General features: G+C 44.9%; 1 non-coding gene across 1 annotated transcript; it reads left to right on the forward strand.

The window, feature by feature from the left end:
* Window positions 1-4,914: 4,914 nt before the first annotated feature.
* On the forward strand, window positions 4,915-5,040 carry LOC121829247 (U6atac minor spliceosomal RNA). The gene has a single exon (XR_006072029.1). It is a non-coding gene; the product is annotated as a U6atac minor spliceosomal RNA (small nuclear RNA).
* Window positions 5,041-7,963: the final 2,923 nt, after the last annotated feature.

Raw genomic sequence — 7,963 nt, forward strand, 5'->3', positions numbered from 1 at the left:
TGGAATGTGGTGTTTTAAACTTAAATGACTCCCACAGGTCTATATATTTGAATGCTTGGTCATCAAGGAGTGACACTACTTGAGACAGATTAGAAGGTGTGGCCTTGTTGAAGGAAGTGTGTCACTGGGGATGGGCTTTGAGGTTTCAGAAGCTCAAGCCAGGGCCAGTGTTTCCTTCTCTGCTGCCTACTGATCCAGATGTAGTACTCTTAGCTACTTCTCTAGCCCATGTCTGCCTGTGTGCCACCATGCTTCCCACCATCATGATAATGGACTAACCCTCTGAAACTGTAAGGCAGCCCCAGCCCCAATTAAATGTTTTCCTTTAAAAAGTTGCCATGGTCATGATGTCTCTTCATAGAAATAGAACACTGACAAAACAGGTGGTTTCCCACTCCATGAGATATTCTTCCCCAGAAGGGGATGAATGGAAATCACGTTTGGTGAAGAATTGTTCAGATTCTTAAGCCTCCCAGAGGCTCACAAACACAGACTTTGGCTTCCTGTCATTTTTTCCCCCTGAGAACTTCAAGAGGAATCTCGCCACATTTGCTTTATTTAAAAAATTGTGGCCAGGCGGTGGTGGTGCACACCTTTAATCCCAGCACTCAGGAGGCAGAGGTAGGCAGATCTCTGAGTTCAAGGCCAGCCTAGTCTATAGAGTTCCCCAGGACATCCATAAACAAAGAAACCCTGTCTCAAAAAAAAAAAATGTGTATAGTGCATGTGTATGTTTGCCTGTGCATGTATGTATGGAGGCCAGTGGCTGACATAGAATGTCTTCCTAATCACTCTACACTTTTATTTTTTGAGACAGGGTCTCTTACTGAACCTGGTAATCACTATTTCACCTAGGGTGTCTGGAAAATGAGTTACAGGGACCTGCCTGTCTCTACTACAACCCCACCTCCACTGTCTCCAGCTCTGGGGTGCCACAAGACCTGGTTTATATGTGGGTGCTAGGGATCCAAACCTGTTCCTCACGTTTGCACAGCACCTTACCACTGAGCATCTCCGGTTTGCTTTTGAGTGACTCTCTTTTCTGCTTTTCTTTTTCTCCCCAGATCTTGATCACTTTAGCACTTTACAAACTCACTTTGTATGCTGACTGAAGTCACTTAGGTCCCCAAGAGCCTCTTCTATCATGTAGCGATCATGACCACCAGGGGCTCAGCAAAGCCACAGAAGCCTAACACCAATACCAAGGTTCCTGATGAATTCACTTCCTTCACAACTGAGCTGGTGAACAGGGCATCACACCACACTCAGGCCCTCCTTATTCTTCCCAGGAGTCCAAGTCTTGGATCCTAGGAAGCGCTCTGTAGCACAGATGTAATTTCCATTCTCTTTCCCTCATGCACAAGCTGAACTTAGATGGTACCCTGGTTTGCTTTCTGTTGCTGTGATAACACACCCTGACCAAAAGCAACTGAGGGGAAAAAGGGTTTACTTCAGCCGGTAGTTCCAGGTGACGGTCCATCATCAAGAGGAAATCACATCCATACACGAGTTGGGATAAATGAATGTACCCATGCTGCCTGCTTGCTGCTTATACCCAGCTAAGCTTTCTTCATTTATATACAGTGTGTGTGTGTGTGTGTGTGTGTGTGTGTGTGTGTGTGTGTGTGTGTGTGTGTTTGCATGTGTTTGCTGCTCCTGCAAAGGAGCCTGGTTCAACACCTAGCATCCACATGGCACCTCAGAAGTATTTTAACTCTAGTTTCAAGGGATCAGACACTCTCTTCTGGTCTCTGCATGTACATCATACATATACATACATGAAGGCAAAACACTTATACACATAAAATTAAAAAATAATAGTAAAATTTGAAAATACAGGACATTCCATTAACTGTGAATCTCAGGTAAACAGTTTAGTTTTAGTGAAATGTGTCCTGTGAAATGTTTAGGACATACACTTGTCTTACTGTTGTGGGATATTTGTACACTGTGTGAAAATGTATTGCTGTGATTGGTGTAATTAAATGCTGAATGGCCAACAGCTAGGCAGGAGATATAGGCACAACTTCCAGGCACAGAGAGAGAAAGTAGGAAGTATTCGAGGCACAGGCAGACGCCAACAAGACATGGAAGGAGTTGGACATAGAGAATGAAAGAAAGGTAAAAAGCCATGAGGCAAAATATAGATTAATATAAATGGGTTAATTTAAGTTGTAAGAGCTAGTGGGACAAGCCTAAGCTAAGGCCAGGCTTTCATAATTAATAAGAAGTCTCCATGTCATTATTTGTGAGCTGGAGGCCTAAAGAAAAATCCATCTACATTGGCATTCCAGTTTAGTTGTGTATGTTGTATTCCATCTAGCAATTGCACCATGATACCAAGTAGGAAAGAACTCAGGCTAGATCAGCACCACAACTGGAAGGGAACCCACACCAACTCCTCTGTCCCCAGTACCTGGGAGTGGGTTAGCTTAGTCCCATCGAACCACTTCAGTGACAATTTTCCAGGTGCCTGAGTCCCATATGACAAGTTCCCTCATCCTTCAGTTTCTGGTCAGTGAGGTGACCTGAACATCTTTGGCTTCTAGAACTTTTTCTGTATGCAGTCCCTGACGTACTCAGGAGTCACTAATCCAGAAGTGATCTCTCTAATTGTCCATCTTCCTGCCCCAGACTCTAGGCACATGGGAAAAAAAAAAAAAAGCCGGCTCAACCTGTATCCCAGCCCAGCCTGCTGGCCTCAGGTGCTTTCTCACTGTTTCTAATGCCCTAGGAATCAGTGAAGATTGGTCATGGCATAGTTCACGGCAAGGACCTCCGTGACCTATGCTGGCCAGATGTATATTAAACAAGCACTTTAAGCCTTCCTGTGAGTAGGTGCTAGGCTTAGCCCTGCAGTATGGTAGACAACAGGACAGAGGAGTTTTATCACAGCTCAAGGCCCAGGGGTTCCAGCAAAGTACCCTCTGTTAATGAAGCCAACCAAGAGCTTCCCTGTTTCCCCTAGGTTCTGTAGGTTGTCCAAGAAAGAACTGTGGCCTAGTAGGCCCTCCCAGCTTGGTCTCGACCCTGTGAAGCCCCTCTAGCCATCTTCCCTTACCCTGAGTCACTATAGCTTTGTCCCCAGATGAGGAAATGACCTCCACCTGCACCAGATGCAGAGTCAAGCCACAGCACAGAGGGCTGGCAAGAGGAATCAGTGGGTAGAGGCATCTGGTGACCTGCATGATAGAACTGACTCTGAAAAGATGTCCCCTGACCTCTACAGGTGTGCCCTGGCACATGAACACACATGCATGCACATACACACAGTACGTGTCTTTGTTTCTGCTTTGTTTTTAAAGCTTAAGAAGCCTGGTCTGGTGTTCCTGTGGAGCCAGATGCCCCTTCCTCTTACCATGCTCAATGAACTTGAAAACCCACAAGGTGGAAGGAGCCTTGCTGGTGCCAAACCAAACTTGCCAGTTCATTCTCCCAGCTCCAGGCAATACCTAGGCCTTCCAATGCCCTGCAAACTTCGCCAAGATCACCCAAAATGCCACTTCCTCCTCAGATCCCACCTCCGGGAAGTTGACCCAGCCTTCTCCCAATCCTGGGCCATGGTCTCTCATACAGACAATCTGCAGGGTGACTTGCTCTTCCCTTCTAACTGTGATCAGTTTTCCATCTGTAACCAACGAGCTTGTCCTACAACTTCTCAGTAAACGCTAGACTGTGGGACATGGTGGTGCAGGCCTTTCATCCCAGCCCTGGGGAGGCAGAGACAGAGGGATCTCTGAGTTCAAGCCCAGCCTGGTCTATATAGCAAGTTCCAGAACAGTCAGGGCTATGTAGAGACCATCTCTAAATAAAAAAGGCTACTTATCCAGACGCGATATGCAAAACACTCCCTGCCCCCCTTCTCCCTCCAATACCTACCTGAACTGATTCCTCCAGTGCCTGGACATGAAGCTGCCTTAACAAATTACGTCCTGTTTGTTTCTGAGACCCGTCCTCCTACCTGCACTTCCCAGCTCCTGAGAGTGCCGTGCACCACACATGCCCAGCTAACTACTTAAGGCTGTGACGAACAAGCACACCTGGGAACACACACAGCACGAAAAACGCAAAATAAACATAGCAGATACATACAGAAGGGTCCATCACTGTTTGTGCACATAAGTGCACACGTGTGCACTAAGCCATGCGTTTGTAAAGCTGTATGACACTCGTGTACGCGTGGATGGATATGCCTGTCCCCGTATAGACACGTGTACATTCGTACCACGGTGTTTTTATGAAAGAGGGCTGGTGCCACCAGGCTGCTCTGGCTCGATGGATTCTTCTATGGAAGGGACTTAACCAAGGACCCATGGGCGTGGGCACAAAAGCAGGGAACGCCACCAAGGCAAAAGGTAGCCATTCCCTTCCCTTCCTCCCACACAGGGTGCCGGCAGACAGGGAGCCAGCCGTCACTACGCATGCGCATATGGCGGCAAAGCCGCGGAGCATGCGCAGACATGGTGCACCGCTTCCCGCCGCCTATGCGCCCACCGGCGGCATCCGGAAATCCGTGGAGGATCATCCGACTCTCGTCCTCTGATTCGTTCCGACCACTTCCACTTCCTGCCGTTCGGCGAGCGTGTCCCCGTTGGATGCGCGCCAGTCCTATTTTGTTTCCGGGGGAATCTGTTTTTCTGAAGAACGCTCACAACTTCCGGTGTTCCCTTCGGCCTTTGATTGGCTAGTTTTATGAATTAATTAAAGCATAGTCGGGATAAAATGGTAATTTTTTTCTACCATTGGATAATTTTTTTTCTACCGTTGAATAAGTGCTTAAATTAACAAACAAATAAATAGAATTAGAGTACCTTTCTACTAACACGTCTTTTTGGACTATAAACAAAAATCACCATTATCAAAAAGTGTTCGAACTATTGGACTATAAATATTCCTACGCTCAACCAGTACACCGTGTTGTATGAAAGGAGAGAAGGTTAGCACTCCCCTTGACAAGGATGGAAGAGGCCCTTGGGCCTAACAACACACATACGGTTAAGGCATTGCCACCTACTTCGTGGCATCTAACCACTGTTTTTTTTTTTGTTTCTTTTTGTCTGAAGCTCAAGGCTGCAGAGGACGTACTTTTGTACGTCCTACAGTCTTGCTCGAAACTTCTGATCACCATCCTGGCTCTCTGAACCGGGTATGTGTGCCGAGGCACCTGGGACAGGTGTAGACTACTTCAAAGAGGCCGTTTCAGTCTGAGGCCTAGAGGACTGCCAGGTTTGGTAACTCAACTTCCCATCTGCTGAGAGCTTTTTGCTCATCACCTTCAGATACTGGGGCTTTCCTGAGAGAATTCTTGCACTTAATGCTCGAACAGCAAATAGACCGCAAGTGCTGCTCCAGACATGGAGGTGGCTGTGCCTGGGAGCTCCTGTGGGCTCTCGCAGAGCAGGCTGTACCAGGAGGTGGTATCCACACTGGCTTCCTTAAATTGACTGTGGCACATAACTTGCCCATTCTGTGTATTTAGTAACAGTGTGTACATGTCTATGTGTGCTGAGGTGCATACCCATTTGTACTGTATACCGCCTGTGCTCAGGTGAACAAATGTGCTCTGTGCTCATATGATGTGTACACACAGCATAAAATTTTAAAGTGTTAAGACAACCGAAAAAACAAATTTGAGAAAGACCTGTGACATTTACGAAACAGGGACAGGAAGGTGCAAAATACTGCTCTCTCCACTCTACACGGTTGAAAGCTTCTAATAGTCATGTCTTGTCTCTACTAGGCAAGGTCACATGCAGCCCAGGCTGATCTTGAACTCATGATTGTGCTGAGGGTGATCTTGAACTCCTGACCCTCCTACCTCCAATCCCCAAATGCTGGGATTACTGGTTTAACACCACCACATCCAGTGATTCCTCAGTTTTTAGTTTCTTTAAGGGGGGAAAGGGGTGTGTGAGTGAAAACCAGTGCTTATCAAGATAAAGTCTACCACTAATCTCCATGCGCACTCCTAAGATGCTCTGGCTCTGCCATCCAGGCAGGCCTTGAACTTTACACCCCTCCCGCCTCAGTGACTGGAGTAAGTTGATTACAGCCCTGCACCACACTTGCCCCTCACTTGTTTGTAATGGATATACTTCAAAACATTTCTCAAGATGCTAGTGTAGAACATCATCTTTGCACACATTATTTTGAAATTAACATAAATATGCAAACTTTGAGGTAATTTTTTAGATTTTAAAATATAATTTTTATTTTTATCTTTTATTTTGTCTGATAGTCTTTTTTGCATTTTATAAAATCTTTATTGACAAATAATTCGCATAGTATACAATTCTCCTATTTGCACAATTTGATAGTCCAGCATCCTCATAGGCCCATGACACCATCACCACTTTCTATTTTAGAACATCACTGTCTTCAATTTCATACACACATATAATGTATGGTGATTACATTCCACCTTATTTTTTTAAATGAACATAATATTTGCAATTGTAACCATTTTTAACATAAAAACAGGTTATAATTCAAAAGTCCAGGGTTATTTGAAACAGGAAAATTATTTTCTCTGTAGAAAATAGTAAAAATGATAACATTTCCCAATAAGCCCTTTTAAGCCAAATAATAGCTGAATTATACATATAAATATTGATTAGATTCTGGAATACAGAAGAAACCTATCTTCATCTATTCAGAGAGCTAAGTTTTACTTAAGTTGTGTAAGTGAGATTCCTATTCATCTTCCCCTTCAGTGTTTGATTTATGGCAGACATTTTTCTATAGGCTAATCCATAATCTAAAAAGATTTTAGCCTCCCCTCCTGAAAGTACAGCCAGCATTTTCTTTCATCAGCTTGATTCTTATCCTAATAGTGAAGTGTTTCACTAAAGCTTGCCCAGTGATTGGGCAAAACCAAAATGTATAAGCTACAGTCATCCTAGCCCCCCCACACACACACCCGCTAGGTACCCTCCCTGGATCTGTGGGTTGCAGTGTGATAGACCAAAACCAAAACCAACAACCCACAAGAGTTTCAAAGCACAGATCCACCGTTGGGATGACTGGCCCACCCACAAGGTAAAGTGGTCAGATCAGCAGCCCTCCTTGCAAAGGTAGGACATTTGGCCTTCTCAGGGCCATAGCACCTACTGGGGGTAGACATATGGGAACGGACAGACAGACAGACATATGGGAAATTGAACTCAGGGCCACATTTGCTCTAAATGGCATTGCTGGAACCAAAGGGAGAACACGGCTCTTCTCCGAATGGAGGGTGGAAACCTTTAAGGCATTGGGCCATGGAGCAACACACTTCTCTTGGAGGTGCTTGCAGAGGGTGGAGGGACTACAGAATGGATAGTACAGGAAGGTAGTTCCAAATACCATCTAAGGCCATGTGACCAGATGCAGAAATGAGGATTATAACTGATGTGAGTGCCTCTGTTCTATTTTGTTAAGAATGTGTTTTCTTCCAATTTCCTTATATGTTGTAACACCAATTAAGAGAATATCAGTGGCTATCATACGTAAGTTTGAGATACTAAAAGGATGCTCCCCCAAAGACATTACCACTATTCTAAATTTATGTGTTTGGGTTGTGCGAGGGTTATATCATGTTAGGTGTAATTATGACCTGGTTAGATATATAATGTATCTGCAATTGTGCATGGGAGTTATATTTAGGCATTATAACCAGGTTATTGTTTTCATTTAAAAATTAATCATAAGGAGATGGTTGTGTCAAGTTGACAAGGGGTGGATTGTGATGGCTATTCTTAGTTGTCAACTTGACTGTATCTGGAATGAACTATAATCCAGAAATGTTGGGCACACTTGTGATCCAGATTTTGAGGCAAGACATGCCTTTGGTTTGGATCTTGACACTTGAGGACACACTTTTAATTCAGACCTTGAGGTGGGAAGACACACCTTTAATCTGGGCCACCCCTTCTGCTGGAAGCCTACTAAGGACAATGGAAGGCGGCTTTGGTCTTGGCCTGCT

Source organism: Peromyscus maniculatus, chromosome 4 (genome assembly GCF_049852395.1).
Source record: "Peromyscus maniculatus bairdii isolate BWxNUB_F1_BW_parent chromosome 4, HU_Pman_BW_mat_3.1, whole genome shotgun sequence".
NCBI lineage: Eukaryota > Metazoa > Chordata > Mammalia > Rodentia > Cricetidae > Peromyscus > Peromyscus maniculatus.